At 39.5% G+C, this 17121-nt stretch overlaps 3 non-coding genes across 3 annotated transcripts; all 3 read left to right on the top strand.

The window, feature by feature from the left end:
• The first annotated feature begins 11722 nt into the window (after window positions 1–11722).
• LOC116281090 (small nucleolar RNA SNORD113/SNORD114 family) lies at window positions 11723–11794 on the top strand. Its single transcript, XR_004190547.1, has one exon. It is a non-coding gene; the product is annotated as a small nucleolar RNA SNORD113/SNORD114 family (small nucleolar RNA).
• Window positions 11795–13827: 2033 nt separating this feature from the next.
• Window positions 13828–13897, top strand: LOC116281091 (small nucleolar RNA SNORD113/SNORD114 family). Its single transcript, XR_004190548.1, has one exon. It is a non-coding gene; the product is annotated as a small nucleolar RNA SNORD113/SNORD114 family (small nucleolar RNA).
• A 1451-nt stretch (window positions 13898–15348) lies between these two features.
• Window positions 15349–15420, top strand: LOC116281082 (small nucleolar RNA SNORD113/SNORD114 family). Its single transcript, XR_004190540.1, has one exon. It is a non-coding gene; the product is annotated as a small nucleolar RNA SNORD113/SNORD114 family (small nucleolar RNA).
• Window positions 15421–17121: the final 1701 nt, after the last annotated feature.

Genomic DNA, 17121 nt, shown 5'->3' on the forward strand with positions numbered 1-17121 from the left:
GCTCCTTGGGGTTGGCTCACCCAGGTCAGACTCACCCTCCTGGCCCGTCAGGGAGCTGGCTTTCTTACCCCCAGACTTTAAATTATTTCTCAAGTAACACTTTCTCTAGTTTATCCTATTTGTGACTATCACACATGCAGGGGTCCAATGTATCACTGACATCCTGCTGTACAATTACCAAGTTATGTTAAGTCTCTGGGAGCTCAGATTATGTCTGAATGTGAAGAGAAGCACGTGTAGACTCTAGAGCCTGAAGGGGTGCAAGGCAAGGAGAGAGGGAATCAGACAGAGGGCCGAGGGGCAGTTCAGCAAGCCTTCCTGAAGACCTGGCTTAAACTCAACAGATACGTTTTGATAATGTGCTTATGGGCTAAGCCCCGTTACACACATGCCGGATGCTCAGATTTCAATCCCATTCACTAGTTTTGTGAGTTCAGACAGAGTATGTAACTCCTGTGCCTCAGTTTCCTCAGCTGTAATATGGGGACACCGACAGTACTTTATGAATTAAGGATTCATACTTGAGGATTAAATGAGTCAAACATTTAAAGTGTTTAAGTCCAAGTTTCCCATATTGGAAGGATACAATAAATATTTCATTTTAATTAAAATTATAATTGTTTTAACTGTTTTCATTGAGATGGGATTTAACATCTCTGATTGGTAAGAGCCGTTTCCCATATTTTGCAGGTGGCTGAGCAGGTGTTCGTAGAGGTGTATGAGTTTGCCCTTGAGACGGAGTCAGTGAAGTAGAAAAACAAGTATAGATTTAAGACCAGAAGATTTTGGTTCATGGAAACAAGAGTTATATGCACCAAATGGGCATAATCCACCTTAGGAACGATTAAGCCCTGGAAAAGGAGAGACTCCCCCAGAGGGACTTTCTTGAGGGTGTTGAGAGTTTTTAGGGAGGTTGTATGAGAGCTGAGAAGAAGCTGAGTAGGTGAACGGCAAGATGAACAATTAACATTCTCTTGGTTCAACTCATGGCCTCTGGAAGCAGCAAGCAAGCTTCCCGAGTTCCCACATACGCTGTCGCCAAATTTCTTTCCCTACCTGTTTTTTCTGGGGGGGGTGGAGACTAGAAAATAGCCACGTTAGACATGTTTCCTGTTTGGTCTTTTGAGGGTGGCCAGTTGGAACAAAGAGTTGTTCCAGCTGAGTCTCACACCATGTGGGGCATGAGGACTGGGTCTCCTCCTCTCGTTCCTGGGCAGAGCATTTGCAACCGAAGCCTCGGTGGCATGTGGCTGTGTGTTGGGGTGGCACCGGGGAGGGGGGTGCGTCTGGATGCCCTGGAAGCCAAGTGGCAGGAGATGGGTTTAACATCTGTGCCAACCTGATGGGCCATGTTGGGTGCATGCTATGACCCAGCATGACCTGATCCCAGAATCTGTGCAAGTCCTGCAGGAACTGTCACCACCGCGTCTCTTCCAAGAGAGACAGTCTGCTTATTCATCGAGCACTGCTGGCACACCCGAGGGTGCCCTGTGCCCCTGGGACTGCTTGTGTGGGGGGCAGACAAGCCCTCCGGATCGCCCACACGTCCATTCATTCACCACTCACCTCGTAGGCTGGCAGCAGGGTATCAGAGAGCAAGGACTGCTACAAAAATGAGGCACTGGGGCCAAGTGGGTGAGAGACAGTGGAGCCAGACTTCCCACGTTTGCCACCCAGCTCAGCGTCTTCCTAGCAGTGTGCCCGCTTACAAGTCACTTACCTTCTCGGAGACCCAGTTTCCTCGTGTGTAAAGTGGGGCTGTGTCTCTGCTCCAGTGTCACACTCTCAGGGAAGCTCTCTCGTTGTTGTCCGTCAGCCCCTTCCTGCCTCATTCTCTCCAGGCCCGCATCACCGGCTTGTACCCCGCGTGTTGTACGTACTTGTTTCGAATGTTGCCTGCTTCTGTCTCCGCCCGGAAGGATGTTGGCTCTCAGGTTTTGTCTGTTTTGTTCATTGCTGTCTCCTCTGGCACTTAGACCAGTGCCTGGCACAAAATGCATGCTCAGAACTATTTTGAGGGGAAAAAAAGAGAGCGACGCAGTCGGTTTGTCCCCGCCCCAGAGGACAGTCAGTGCACGCAAAGCAGACAGCATAGTGACTGGTGGAGAGCACTCATTCAATAAATATTGGCTAATTATGATTATTATGTCCTATTCACAGGACTGTGGTGCGGATCAAAGGAGATAATGTATGCTCAGGCATGCTGTGGACGCGATGTGCTGCGTACAGGAGGTACAGCATTAATGAGCCTCTGCTGCTTCGAGGGAACCTGCACTTAAACTTTATGCTTTTCATTTTCATACCACCTGGGAGGGAGGGGAGACTAACAAGGTTCCTGCCCCCTGAGGCTCAGCATGGGGAGGGACTGGCCCCGGGCCCCACCGTGGGGTGAAGGCAAAGGCAGGGGCCTGGGAGGGGGTCCCCAGCCTAGTGGTCTTTCCGTGACTCCCTTCTGGAGTCCCCACGGGGGCCTGTTTGGGGATGTGTTACACTATATACGCATCTTTATAGTATATGCATGTTTTAAACTTCATTTTTTATTTTTCGTGTCTCAGAGTTGCTCTGAAGCCGCGTGCTAGGCACCTAGAAGGCCAGTCTGGGAGGGTAGGAAGGCAGCTGGCTGCATCTTCCCCATCAGAGTCACACTAGAGGCCTTTCTGGCTTCTGGGAAACAGTTTGAACATCAAGGATCCCAGGGCACAGACTCCCCCAGAAGGCGGCCCTGTTTCCTGAACTGGACTTTAGTTTTCCCGAGTGCACCCCTTACCGGATTTCTGTTTTCCAGGGCACTTGCTTAAGCTTTGATGCCAGGTCCCCAAAAAGGAGTAGATCCCAGCACTTTCCTGCCCAGTGCCCCTCCTTCCCGACTCCCTTGGCCTGACTGTGGCGATCATTCATGTCTCTAGTCAGACTTCGGGGTGGTTGCTGTTGGACCCGCGGGTGGGCGGCACGGGGGAGGGGAGGGGAGGGGCCGGGGGAGCGCAGGGTGGGAGCTGCAAAACGCACCCTCACGTTGGACCCACGAGGGTGTTGCTGGCCTCAGTCGACAAATCGCACAAGTCGGGGCACAAGGCAGAGAAGCCAGGTCACGTCTCTGCAGTTACACCGCTCACGAGTGCCTGCTGGGGTGGAACCTGGTCTGTCTGTCTGTCTAGCACCAGAGCTCGGGCGCTGCTGCAGAGGGAAGAAAGATCTGGGTGAGGGGCTCAGAGCCAGGGCGGGGAGGGGCTTTACCTGGCTGCACTTTGGCATGGAAATGATAGCTAATTATGCTCAGGGACTAGTGCTGTGACCATCTTACAGGTGGGAAGACAGGCACAGAGAGGTTAGTTCACGTCCCTGATGCGGCCCAGCTAGTCAGGCTTTGAGGCTGGATTTGGAGGCAGGCCGTGTGGTGCCAGCACGTGTGCTCTGACCATTGGGCCACGGTGCCTCGTGACTGCGCACAGGGAAACACGGTAGAGTTCAAGGATCTGGGTTCGAGTCCTACTGCCCCCACCCCCCCGCCGGTGGGTGTGCTCTGAAGTCAATCATTCGTGTTTAATTCTGCCCCCTCGACAGAGGCCCTGCAGAGGCCCACCAGCCACAGAACTGCGCAAAATATTTTTTTAAGAATATATATGTGATAAACATTTTATACGTGTAGAAGGGGAAGGGACAGAGGGAGATTTGGAAGTGATTACTTCTGCTAGAGGGCAGCGAGGGGAGCAGAGGGAGGAATGCAGGTGGGGGCCGCGGGGTTACCGCACCGCTCCTAACAGCCAGTGAAAGGAGAGAAGCCGGCTGCCGCAGTGATGAGACCCCGTCAGGAGCCAAAGGTTGTGATTGATTCCCCATCACCCAGGGACATGGAAAAGGAGACCAGAGTGGTTTGTCGTTCTTAATTTTATTATTAAAAATAATAACAGAATAAAGCAATAACGTAATAATGGCCTTGAGTAGAGCAATTGTGAGAATGTGTTTGGGACTAAAGAGTATGATTAATCTGGGTCGGCTAACCTGACATTAACATCGCCAGAACGTTCTGGGTTATTTTCTTCCTTTCAGTGGGGCTTTGTGTTCCATAGAAGGGGCACACTGGGGGTCCCCTGCCAGAGAAGATCTTGGCCGTGGGGAAGGAAACTGCAGACAGGTAGAAGCGGGGGGTCACGGGTGTTCACTGAGTCGTTGAAAATGAATGAATGCACAAGGAAAGTTAAAGTGTGCCAGACGTGCATCAGTGATGGGGATGTGTTTTTAAATAAGTGCTAGGAGTAATCCAGGTCCGCCCACGAGAGTCATTAAAAATAGCAAAATAAACTTCAGTAAGTTCCAGGCTGTTGGGGCTGGGGGTCCTGGGCAGAACGATGTGTTTTTGCTGTGGAGTTAAAAGTGAGCTAGATGAGAAAATGCAATGCGTGACAGAATGAGGGAGGAAGAGGAGTGGACCACCAAAATAACGTTTTATAAGTTATGGGTTAAGGTAAGTCTACCTCTGTATAACTATGGCCTATTTAAAGAAATTTTTTTTTGGGGGGGTAGTTAGGTTTATCTATTATTTTCTTAGGAGAGGAACTGGGGATTGAACCCTAGACCTCATGCATGCTAAACATGCACCCTCCCACTTGAGCTATAACCTCCCTCCAGTTGTGGACTATTTAAAATGACAAAACAAGAGCCACCACCCCTGGTTAAGAAACCTGGGTATGCATGTACTGACCGGTATTTTTGTTGTGGGTTAGTGCTGAGGTCCTCTGTGTTTACTGCATTTAAAAAAATAAGTAAAAGCAATAAAAAGGACAAGTAGGAAACAACAGTGAGATTACATCTGGAATCAAAGATTGTTATTGCTTCAGTTTTGTGTATCTGAGCCCATCAGGAAGAAGTCTGGGCTGGTTCTTCTGTAAGAAGCATGGAGAGCAATGCTTGGAATAGTTACTCTTCTAGTTCTAGATGAGGGTGGTGAATTCATGCATGTTTATTGTAATAAATAAAATTATTAACTGAAAAAATGTATACAGTGGGAGCTATGCTTGAGCCAGTGGTGAGACCAACATGAGCCAAAGCTTGTGATTAATCCTGTGTGGCTCACCCAATGGCCGTTAGGAAATATCCTGCTTGTTTCATCTTTTTAAATATCTGCCTTGTGTTCTACAGAATGGAGGCCCCGGAGTGGGTCTAATGACACTGTGTTGATAAAGATCTTGGCTGTAACCTCTGTGAGAAATGAGCCACGGACCACCAATGTGAGTGATGGTTAGTGTTGCTTTATGGTTGGGTGGTTGGTTGATGGGTGTGTTATGCGTTATTAAACATGAACGGGCACAAATAAAATCCAAGATGGCCAAGCACAGACCAGTGATGGGGGTGTCATGAACCGAGGCTGATGAGTCTCATTTGACTTAACTGTTGCTTAATTAAAAAATAATGTAACGGGCCTGTTCTCTGTGTAGGGAATCTGCAAATAAAAACAATTATATAAGAATCATTATATTAATTTGACATTCATATATATGTAATGACATTTTACATTTATTATATATATGTTTATGTAAATATAATTGGTACTTTTTCTTATTCTTAGGGTGAATGGTGAGTTCATGTACGTTTATTGATTTATTAAAAAGAAATGGATAAAATAACAAAATAAATAAAATCAAAGAGGGTCAAGGTCAAGCATGGACTAATGAAGATGATGTATCATGATCCAAGATTTATGATTACACAGTTCTGCAAATTTGAGGGACATTAAAACAAAAATATCTACCCTATTTATTTTATTTTAATGGCATCTACTATTGATTTATACTGTATGGTTTGTATAAACAGTTTTCTATTGATGAAATTTAGGCTGTGAATTCAGTGAGAGACGTGCACATAGAAACATAAGGAATTGGTAGTTTTTTAATATGTTGGGTAAGATTCATGGGTATTCTTTTATGATTTCTTAAAGGGGTAAATACAATTAAACAGGGCCAAGCACAGACCAGCGAGGATAATGCTTCATAAACCAAGGCTGATCAATCCAGTTCCACGCTACTGAGAGCTGTTAAAAGCGATCCAGGCCGTGCATTTTTTCAAACAGTTGCTTTCTGTTCCACAAAATAGACACATCATCTTTTATTTAGTCGTGCTGTGTTTATAAGAACTTTGACTCTTCTTTGGGTGGATAAGGGAAAGGAAAGGTAATAGTTGATGTTCTTAAATCTTTGGCTGGAAGGTTGTTCAAGGGTGTTTACAAGTAAATATATGAATGAATGAACAAATTAATAAACAAAACAAGAGAGGGCAAAAATGGGCCAATGATGATAGTATCATAATCCAAATTTAATATTGTAGTAATTCTGTACCTCCAAGGTCCATTTAAAGTATGTGTTGGTTAGAGAGTAAATATTCTTGTTTTTGCATGGTGGTGTGTTGGGTGTTGATTTCAGCACTAAGAAAATGCTTACGTCAATGTATAAAATACAAGAAGAGACAAAACCTAGACTAGCAATGAAATGGCCCAAGGATGAAGGATTATGGTTAGTTGAGTCCCATGCTCCCGACTGGCTTAAAGACAACCTAGCCTGTTTCACTCCTTTTTCCAGCTGTTTTGTATTTCATGGTGTAGTTGTACACAGTCTATTTAAATATTCCTTCATGGATAAAGATCTAGGCTCTGTGAGCAAGAAGCAGAAAGAGAGATAGAAGATAATGTCAGTGTTCTACCTGTGGGGTAAGAGATTGGATTTATGGTTGCTTATTAAAATCTCTCTGAAGTGATGAAATCACACAAGAGAGAATCGGCATAGGCCGATGATCAAAAATTATGATTAATCCAATTTAGTTTCATTAGAAACAGTTCTAGACAATTACCTAAGGGTAAAGAGCATATGCTAACACTGTCCATTACAAATTTCTGTAATGACGGACGTGGTCTGTAATTTGTTCTGTTCAATATGGCAGCCACTAGCTACGTGCGACTACTGAGCACTTGAAATGTGGATGCTGTGCATGAGGAACTGAATTTTCAACTTTAATTTATTTCTATTAATTTAAATTTAAATAGTCATATGTGGATAATGGTTCCTCTATTAGTTGCATTGGACAGTTGGTTAATGAGAGTTTCTCGAACATTAGATATGAATAATTAAATACATAAATTAATAAAAGAGGGTTAATTATGGGCCAGAGATGAGTATGTACCATGAGAAAAAGATTATAATTAATCCAGTTCTGCACAACTGAGATTCACTGGCAAAAAAGTCTTTGGTTCATGAAAAATAGACGTAGGATTATTCATTTATCTCATCGACTATTTAGTATTATTTTGTGAATGTGTGCCTCATAGTTTATGCGAACGTTTCTCTAATGTTGAAGACCTATGTATTTTGGTGGGAGAGGATCAAAAATTTATTTTCAGAGTTATAATTTTGTGTTGAATGGAGGATTTGCAGATACTCATATATTATTTACTTCAAAAATTGAATAATACATAGTAGAGAGTCCATGCAAGGGTGATAACATGGCGTGTACCAAGGTTTGTGATTAATACAAGTCACCACAAATCTTGCCCATAAATAAGAGGTCTCTTACATTCGTCAGTGAGTAACACACAGACAGATGTAACTAATTGTCAATATAGTTACAGGACTAAGAGGGACCAATCAAAAAAGTGTATCATGAACCAAATATTTGTATTAATACATTAAAAATTTTTTATTTATTTTTTATTTTGGGGGGAGGTAGCTCGATTTATTTGTTTTTTTAGAGGAGGCACTGGGGATTGAACCTAGGACCTCATGCATGTTAAGCGTGCGCTCTGCCACTGAGATACACACGCCCCCCTGTAGTAATACATTTTTGTACAACTGCAGCTTATTTTATAGAGGTCTTTTGTTTCTCTCTATTTATGGGTAAGAATTAGCAAGATCTAGCTGTCATTTATATTCATACATACTATATATCCATACATTTATTTATATGGATAAAATTTTACAGTTTTTCTTAGACTTGATAGTACATTCATGGTGATTTCATTGACTGTATTATAAAAAAGACAATAAATGAATAAATTCTTAAAAATTAGAGGAAGGAAATGTATGAGTTAGTCATTACTGTGACAATGCTACTTAACAAGTAGATTTGTTTTTTGGGGGGAGAATTATGTTTGTTTGATGTTTATTAAATGGAGGCACTGGCGATTGAACCCAGCACCTCATGTCTGCTGGGCATGCGCTCTGCCACTGAGCTCTACCCTTCCCCCGCTGCATAAAATGTAACCCACAATTTCAGTGGCTCCCAAACAGCAATGGCTACAACAATACAATGTTTATTTCTCACCTATGGGTCTGTGGGTTTCTTACAGCAGCTGTGCTCAGGCTGTGGCTTGGGTTCACGTCTGCCCACCTTGCCTTCTTGTTCAAGGCCCCCAGATAAAGGAGTTGTAAGGTCTTACAGGGAAAGCTTGGAGTTCCAGAGGCCAGGAAACCCCAGCCCCCACGCACGTTTAAAGCCTCTGTTTGGACATGGTTTAAGTCACATCCGTTCCCACGTCGTTGGGCAGTGCAGGTCAGACGGCACAACACCGGTGGTGTGGCGAAAGCTACGCTTCCCACAGAGGACAGGGAAGGGAGAGGGACTATGTGCTGAAAAATGACATAACCTAGCACATTTCTCCCAATTGTTCAGAAATAGGTACTTCGTGTTCTTACATGAAATACAGCCATGCTCTCTTCCAAACATCCCAGAAGTCTATAAAACCAGTGCTTCCCTTCACAGTCCAGAGCATCATGGTTCACTTCTGGTTTGGATGTGACTCTTCTTTATTCAGGGACTTAGAAACTAGAGGTGAGTTATCTGTCCCTACATGGTAAACATACTGTGTTGGGACCCCTCCCACTCACAGAGGGAGAGAAGGGGAAGCACAGCAGTCCGCTCCCTTGCAGCTCTGGGCCCTGCTGGGCCAGTGACGTGTGCTCTCCTGCCGGGAGCTGTCACCGTCTAGGAGGGAGAATGAAGGCATGTTGGTAACGGCCACCATTTGTATTTTTCTTGGAGGTGATCAATTCACTGGTGTTCATTGAAATAACAGTGTCAAGGACTGTGGTAAATTTCATAACTAACATTCGTTTAAAATGTTTAAACCTACTATGGTTCCCTCTTTTGCATACCTGATTTCTGTTCGGCAGAATGCGTGCACTAGAGCCGACGCGCCGTTCTGTGCTGATGAAGGACTTCGCTCTTTACGTTTAAGTTATAAAGCAAATATTAGCATAAATCCATTCTTCATTGCTGGTGTCCATAGAAAGCACATGAGGACTAAGCTGCAGCCTATTTGTTTACCCTTAAATGAATATTATAAATTTGTGAATTTACTCTTTCTTTAAAGTTGAAGTATAGTTGATTTAAAATATTATGTCATTTTCAGGTATACAGCTAGTGATTTAGGGTTTTTGTAGATTATACTCCATTATAAGTTATTAGAAGATAATGACTATAATTCCCTGTACTATACAGTATATCTTTGTTGTTTCCCTATTTTATAAATAGTAGTTTGTGTCTGTTAATCCCATGCCCCTAACTTGTCTTTCCTCCTCGCTCTCTCCTTTGGGAACCACAAGTTTGTTTCCTGTGCCTGTGAGTCTGTTTCCGTTTTGTACATACATTCATTTGTATTATTTTTTAGATTCCACATATAAGTGATATGTAGTATTTGTCTTTGTTTGTTTGTTTTCTCTAAAGATTATTTTAATATTGACATTTTTTAAAACATCTTTTATTGATTTATAATCATTTTACAATGTTGTGTCAAATTCCAGTGTAGAGCACAATTTTTCAGTTATACATGAACATATATATATATTCATTGTCACATTTTTTTCTCTGTGAGCTACCATAAGATCTTGTACATATTTCCCTGTGCTATACAGTGTAATCTTGTTTATCTGTTCTACATTTTGAAATCCCAGTCTATCCATTCCCACCCCCCGCCCCCTTGGCAACCACAAATTTGTATTCTATGTCTATGAGTCTGTTTCTGTTTTGTGTTTCTGTTTTGTATTTCTGTTTTTTTTTTTTAGATTCCACATATGAGCAATCTCATATGGTATTTTTCTTTTTCATTCTGGCTTACTTCACTTAGAATGACATTCTCCAGAAACATCCATGTTGTTGCAAATGGCGTTATGTTGTCAGCTTTTATGGCTGAGTAGTATTCCATTGTATAAATATACCACATCTTCTTTATCCAGTCATCTGTTGATGGACATTTAGTCTGTTTCCATGTCTTGGCTAGTATTTGTCTTTCTCTGACTTATTTCATTAAGCATAACATTTTCAAGGTCCATCCACATTGCTACAAATGGCATTATTTCATTGTTTTTTATGGCTGAGTAATATTCCACTATATATCTCTGTGTGTGTATATGTATACACACACACACATATCACATTTTCTTTATGCATTTGTCTGTTGATGGGCACTTGGGTTGCTTCTGTGTCTTGGCTATTGTAAATAGTGCTGCTATGAATACTGGGGTGTATGTATATATTTAAAATATTTTATTTATTATTGTATTATTTTATTTTGGTCAGGGGGGTAGACAATTAGGTTTATTTATTTTTGGAGGAGGTTCTGGGAATTGAACCCAGGGCCTCATGCATGATAAGCATTCACTGTACCACTTGAGCTATACCCTCCCCTCCAATTTCTTAAAATAGTGTTTTTGTTTTTCTGGATATATACCCAGGAGTGAAATTGCTGGAGGTTATGATAGTTCTCTTTTTAGTTTTTAAGGAACTTCTGTACTGTTTTCCATAGTGGCTGCACCAATTTGCATTCCCACCACATCATTTGCAGCGTTCGTTATTTGTAAACTTTATGATGATAGCCATCCTGACAGGTGTGATGTGATGTCTCATTGTTGTTCTGATTTGCATTTCTCTAATAATTAGCAATGATGAATATCCTTCCATGTGCCTGTAAGCCATTTGTATGTGTTCTTTGGAAAAATGTCTGTCCAGGTCTTCTGCCCATTTTTTGATTAGGTTGTTTGGTTTTGATATTGAGTGAGTTGTGTGAGCTTATATTTACTCTTGCTAAATTGTCTTCTAAAATATATATATAGAATTAAATTAATTCATGATTAATCAAATTAAACAATATATAATCGAATAAACAAATACATAAAAAGGGTCAAGAATAAGCACTAGTGAAATGTGCCGTGAAACAAATTTTAGACTCATCCAACTTTGAACAAGTGAGATCCATTAAGAAAAGATAAAAGAGAGTGCTTTGTTCATTTTATAGTTGATTTAATATTTCATTTTATTTTTAACCACTGTTGATTTACATATTCTACCCGTGATAAAGATTTAGATTTCTAATCTGTTGAGAGGTAAAACACAAAGAAAGATGGAAAATTGTTAGTGAAGTGAAATGAGATGTTCCTGGATTTTTGTTTCATATTTAAAATTTGAATTAATTAATGAAACACTAAGGAAGGAGCACCAGGCGTGGCCACGGCGCGCGTGGGCTCACAGGCAGACCTTGACTGATCCGCCTGTGCAGCAGTGGGGCCCACTGCAGACACAGTGTTTTAGTTCTGGGGGAAAGTAGCAACAAACAGAAGTGGGTAGTATTCTTAGATCTTATTCTTTCTTTGTTGTGATTAATGGATATTGATTATATAATTATAGTCAATCAATGAATGAATTAATAAACAAATGTATCAATGAATAAAAAACAAAGCCCCAAGCCTAGATCAATGATGAGTACTCTGAGGTGTCTGAACCAAGGATTTTGATTAAACTGTGTAACTGAGAGGTCGATATAAAAACAAACTTAATTTCCTGTGTTGGTGGGACATGAGCCTATAGCTGAAGTTAGGGATACAGGCATTTTGCTTTTGGCTTTGGTAGATCTTAGGTATTGACCCTTTTATTAGTGAATCAGTGCATGAGTAAATAAAGAAACATATTAATGAGTGAAAACAAAAAGGGTTAGATAACCACCAACAATGAGAGTATGTAATGAGATAGAAAATATTTTTAAACATTTCTGAGGAGTTGAGTTCCAGTAAGTGAGGGGTCCAAGGCTTTTTCCATGTTGATCAGGAGCATATGGGCAGCTATACCTAAGAGTCATGTTGTTCCAGGATCGGTGGTTGTTAATTTTCTTAAGAATCCTATTAAGAAAGGGGAAAAATGGAAACATGACAGTTAATTACAGAACTACTTAAGTAAAGATGGCCAAGCCTGGGTCAGTATTAAAAGTCCATTATACGACAGGAGTTGTGATTAAATCAGTTCTTCTCAACCAGTATCATTTTTGAAAACCATACTTAGTTGTCATTCTGTGGATATTAAGTTTACGGGCAGATGTCAGTGTTGTTTAGGATTCTTGCTGGGGGTACGTAGGTTCACTAGTATCGATAATACTACTGCAAGTCAATGAGCGAAGAGATTATTTAAAAGCACAAAAATGGGCCAGTGAGGATATTAGATCATTAAAAATAGTTTATTAATCTCACTGTACTCTTCCGATATCCTTATACGGATATACATAAAAGGAGATTGGGCTCTGCCCACTTTGGGTAAAGAACATAGAGGTCATTACCTATAATAGTATTTTAAGCCATTTTGCATTTGCTTTGAAAAAATAAAAATATGAACAAGTTAGTCCATGAATAAATAAATAAAAAACAAATAAACTAATACATTCATAAAGTAGGGTCAAGCATGAATCATTGGTGAGAATATCTCAAGAAACGATGTATGTTTACCTTATTCTAATCAAGGAAAACCCATTAAAGAAGGTAATCTGGACTCTTACCTATGTGGGTGGGGTTTAATAGAATTTGGAGTAGGCATCATTCTTGATTCTTGCACTAGGACGTGGATTTAGCAGTTGTCATTATATTACATACATGAATAATTAAAGAAAATAAAAAGAGGCCCATAGCTGTGATGAAAACATGGTTTTATGATAAATCTGGTACAGCAAGGCTAAAGTCCCTTAAAAAAATCTAAATCTACACTACCTTTTCAATTTTCTAAAATCTTTTTTTTACTCCACAGACTCAGTATATCCAATCTGATTTGCTCATTGCCAGTGATGAAGATCTTGGCTGTCACTTCTGTGGATGAAGAGCTAAGGGCCTCATGTAAGTAACGGAATTTGTGTTCTTGGTTTCGAGGTTATTCATGTGGTCCATGGAATGATTTCAAAGGAATGAGTGGTTACTGAAAACATAAATAAAATCAAAGGCTGCCACGTGTGGACCACTACTGAGCATGTGTAACGAACCATGGATTAAAATTAATCTATTTTAGTACAACTGAGTGCCATTAAAAACAAAGTTGGAGGGTTTTGCATTCCTTTTCACAGTCGCTTAATATTTCATTTTATTTTGCACCATATCTTAGGATTATTTATTGATAATGATCTAGGTTGTTAAGTCATTGAAGACAGAGCACGTAGGAAGATAGAAAGTATTGTCAGTGTTCTAGTTGAGGGTAAGATGGTAGGTTCATTGTATTGTTTTTAAAATATGAGGAAATTAAAGAGAGCAAGCAGAGAGTGGTGAAACACACGGGATGGATATAAAGCAAAGTTATGGATTAAGCTATATGTGCAACTCTGAGCTCCAATTAAAAAGAGATCTCATTTGCCAGCTCTGTGGGAAATAAACAGCTTCAAACAGCTCTGCAGTATTCAAAGATCTCGCTCTTGGGTTTTTATGATTCATGGAAACTATTATTTTTTTTAATCAATGAAACCATGAATGAAATAATCAGTAAATAATACAAAACAATCCATACAATATGTATAAATAAATCAATGAAGAAAAAGAGTGTTGAGCTTGGATCAGTGATGTGATTTCTGGGGTATATGAATCAAGAACTTTGATTAAACCCTAACACTGAGGTCTATTAGAAAGAGACGTAGTTTTTCCCTCTAAAGGAGTAGAGTTCAGAGCAGAAGTCCAAGCCACCTGGGTATGTGTTCTTGGGTCTCAGTGGTTTCTGGGTGCGGAATATATGGATAGATGTAAGTGAATCAATGGATACATGAATGAATAAATGTGTAAACGAATGAAGACAGAAGGGTCATCCATGGGTGATTTATGAGAGTGTCATGAAACAGGTATTGTTAGTAATATATTTATGTAACAGAGTTCCGATGTAGTGCATAGGTGAAAGCTATTACCCCCTTTGAAGCACAGTAGGAATTCTAGACTCATCAGAGCATACAGACAGATGCATCCAAGTGTCCATGTTGCCATTCTGTGTTGATCATAGGTTGATATGGTCATTTATCTTTGTGGGTAATGAGCCTATGGGCAATTATTAGCATTTTTATGTTCAAGTAAGTATAAGGTGTGTAGATTCTCAGGTAATTATATATTGTTAAAAGTTATTGAATACATATGATTTTACCTCAAATGATTATTTAAAGGAGGGCAAACTATGGACAGTATGGAGCATGTGATGTGAAATAAGGTTAATGAGTAATCCTGCTCTCTCCTGCTGATGTACATATGAAAAAAAATGGAACCTAATTTCTCCCCACTTGGATTAAGTACATAGAGACATGTGCATATCATAATAGTATTTCAGTTCTGGGTTTCATTTGAGACTTTATTATTTTACACATATAATTTTATTATAGTTTATATTTGTAATAAATATTTTATAAGGTATAATATTATTATATTTAATATTTGAGCAATATATTTTATATATTTATTATAAATTATATATATATTTAGAAAAATAAATGGATGATCAGATTGTTCCACTGAAAATTAAGTAAATAAATGAAAGAATCTGTGAAGTCATAAAGTAAGATAAAGCTAGAATTATTGGTGAGAATGTGCCACGATACTAGATTTTAAAGCTACCCAATTCTGCAAAGTAAAATTCATGAAAGTGATTGGTAAGGTGTTAATTGTTTTCCCTGCAAGAGTAAGGAGTACACATCCACACACCTGCAGTAGTTAAAAGTCTTATACTTGAGTTGGGTGTTGAATTCTATAATGCTTATTACTACCTAGCTTAAAAATAAATTGATAAATAGAAAGGAGTGCAGTTTTTGCACCAGTAATGAGAATGTGATATGATCCAAATTTATGATTAATCTGGCAGTGCAGAACTCACATCCATTTAAAAACATCTAATATAGACTGTTAAGAATTGGCTTTTTTCTTTATTGCGTGAACACACCACAGTCAACTCAATCATTCTCTAATGACTTAGCAACAATCATTCATCTTGTTCTTGGCATTTATGACTCATGGGTATTGATGAGATTATAATTTATGCAAGTAAACATGGTCCAGAAAGGAAGATATGACTGAAGAAGCCCCCCAAAAATGCCAAGTCTGGATCAATGATGACTCTCCTAGGGTGTTTGAATTAAGGATTCTGATTAAACTCTATAACTTTGAGGTCATTATAAGAAGAGATCGAGTTATTCCCTCTCTGGGAAAGGTGCGTGCGGCATGAGAAGGGAATATTCAGTATCCTGTTTTTAGGCTGTATGTTCCTTGTGTATGGATTTTTTTTTTGTAAATGAAATAATGCATGATTAAAGAAAGACGTGAACAAATGGATGAAGACAAGGAAAGCCGCTGTTCAATTATGAGAGTATGTTTTCAAATATTTCTGAAGCATTAAGGTCTAGGAAAATAAATATATCAAGGTTTTACCTCTTTCAGCAGAGAGCAAATAGACAGGTATGCCCATGAACCAATGTTGTTATTACGGACTGATGGTGGGTTGCTGATTATTTATTTTATTAAGAAAAGGGCAAAATGTTTGCACAAGTAATTAGACATCTAATTGCAAAAAAGAACAGTCATGGACCAATGATGAGAATATGTCCTCTAACAGGAGTTATGATGAATTTAAGATGGTTTACTGTGAGGATATGATCACATGTTAATATTACTGAAAAAGTTTTGTCCAGTGAGTTATAATTATAATGATAACATATTATAATTATATTTTGTTATTAGTGAATGAATTAATAGATTTTTACTTAATAGAATATTTTACTTAAAAGATGCAAATCACATACCAATGAGGAGCTTTATTATGAAATAAGGACAATTATTATTCTGTTTTACACAGTTGGTTTCCATACGTTAAAAAAAAAAGCAAGGCTTTTCTGATTTTGCATAATGTGCACATAGACAGACACACGTAACAGCATTTTGTTTCTTGATTACTGACCATTTTAGTGTTTTCCCTTTTCTTTATGTAATGAACAACTGGTGAACTTATTCCATGGGTGATTTAAATGAATGAATGATTGAGTGAATGAATACATAAAGCAGAGTCAAGCATGGCCATGGAACAAGGATAAAAATTTATCAGTTTGCACAAGAAAGAGCCATTAAAAAAGGATGATCTAATTTTACCTATGTGAAGGTGAAGTTCTGACTTGTGGGTTAGGTAGTGGATTCAATGGTGTTCGTTATATTGCTTAAACTTAAAATTAAATACTTGAGTAAATAAAAAATAGCGATAGTCTTAGGCCAATGAAATGAAAGAAGTTTTAGGTCTAATCGAGAACTCCACAATTAGTATCCTCTAAACATACCGAAATTTAATACCGAATTTTAAGGCCTGGTTTTCCCCTCAGAATTAACACACCATCGCTGATTTCATCCTCTAAAGTTGAAGAGTTTGGCTGACACCTTTCTGAGTAAGAAGCAAAATACCAAGGTGAGTAACATTCAAAGTTTATGTTCTGGGTTAGGGGAATTTGTTCATGGGTGTTCACTGAAATATTTCAAAGTAATGAATAGCTACAAAAAGTACAAAAATAAAGAGTGCTGTACCTTACCAGAGACAGGAATAGCCTATGCAGCACAGATAATGATTCTGCACAGCTGATGACTTCTAAAAAAAGGTGGAATATGTTTCACACCTTTTCAGAGATGTTTGCTGTTCTCTTTTATATTTACATGACAGTTGATTTTGACATTTTCCCCCTCAAAAGATCTGTGAGAGGGAGCACGTGTGTGCCACACAGAAGGTCATTGAAAGGGAGGCCTACTGTTACTAGCTCTGTAGGAAATGAGCATGGAGATAGATCTTAATAACATTCAAGGATTCTATTTTCAAGATTTTATAATTTATAAGTACTGA

The sequence above is a fragment of the Vicugna pacos genome, chromosome 6 (assembly GCF_048564905.1).
Source record: "Vicugna pacos chromosome 6, VicPac4, whole genome shotgun sequence".
NCBI classification, from domain to species: Eukaryota; Metazoa; Chordata; class Mammalia; order Artiodactyla; family Camelidae; genus Vicugna; species Vicugna pacos.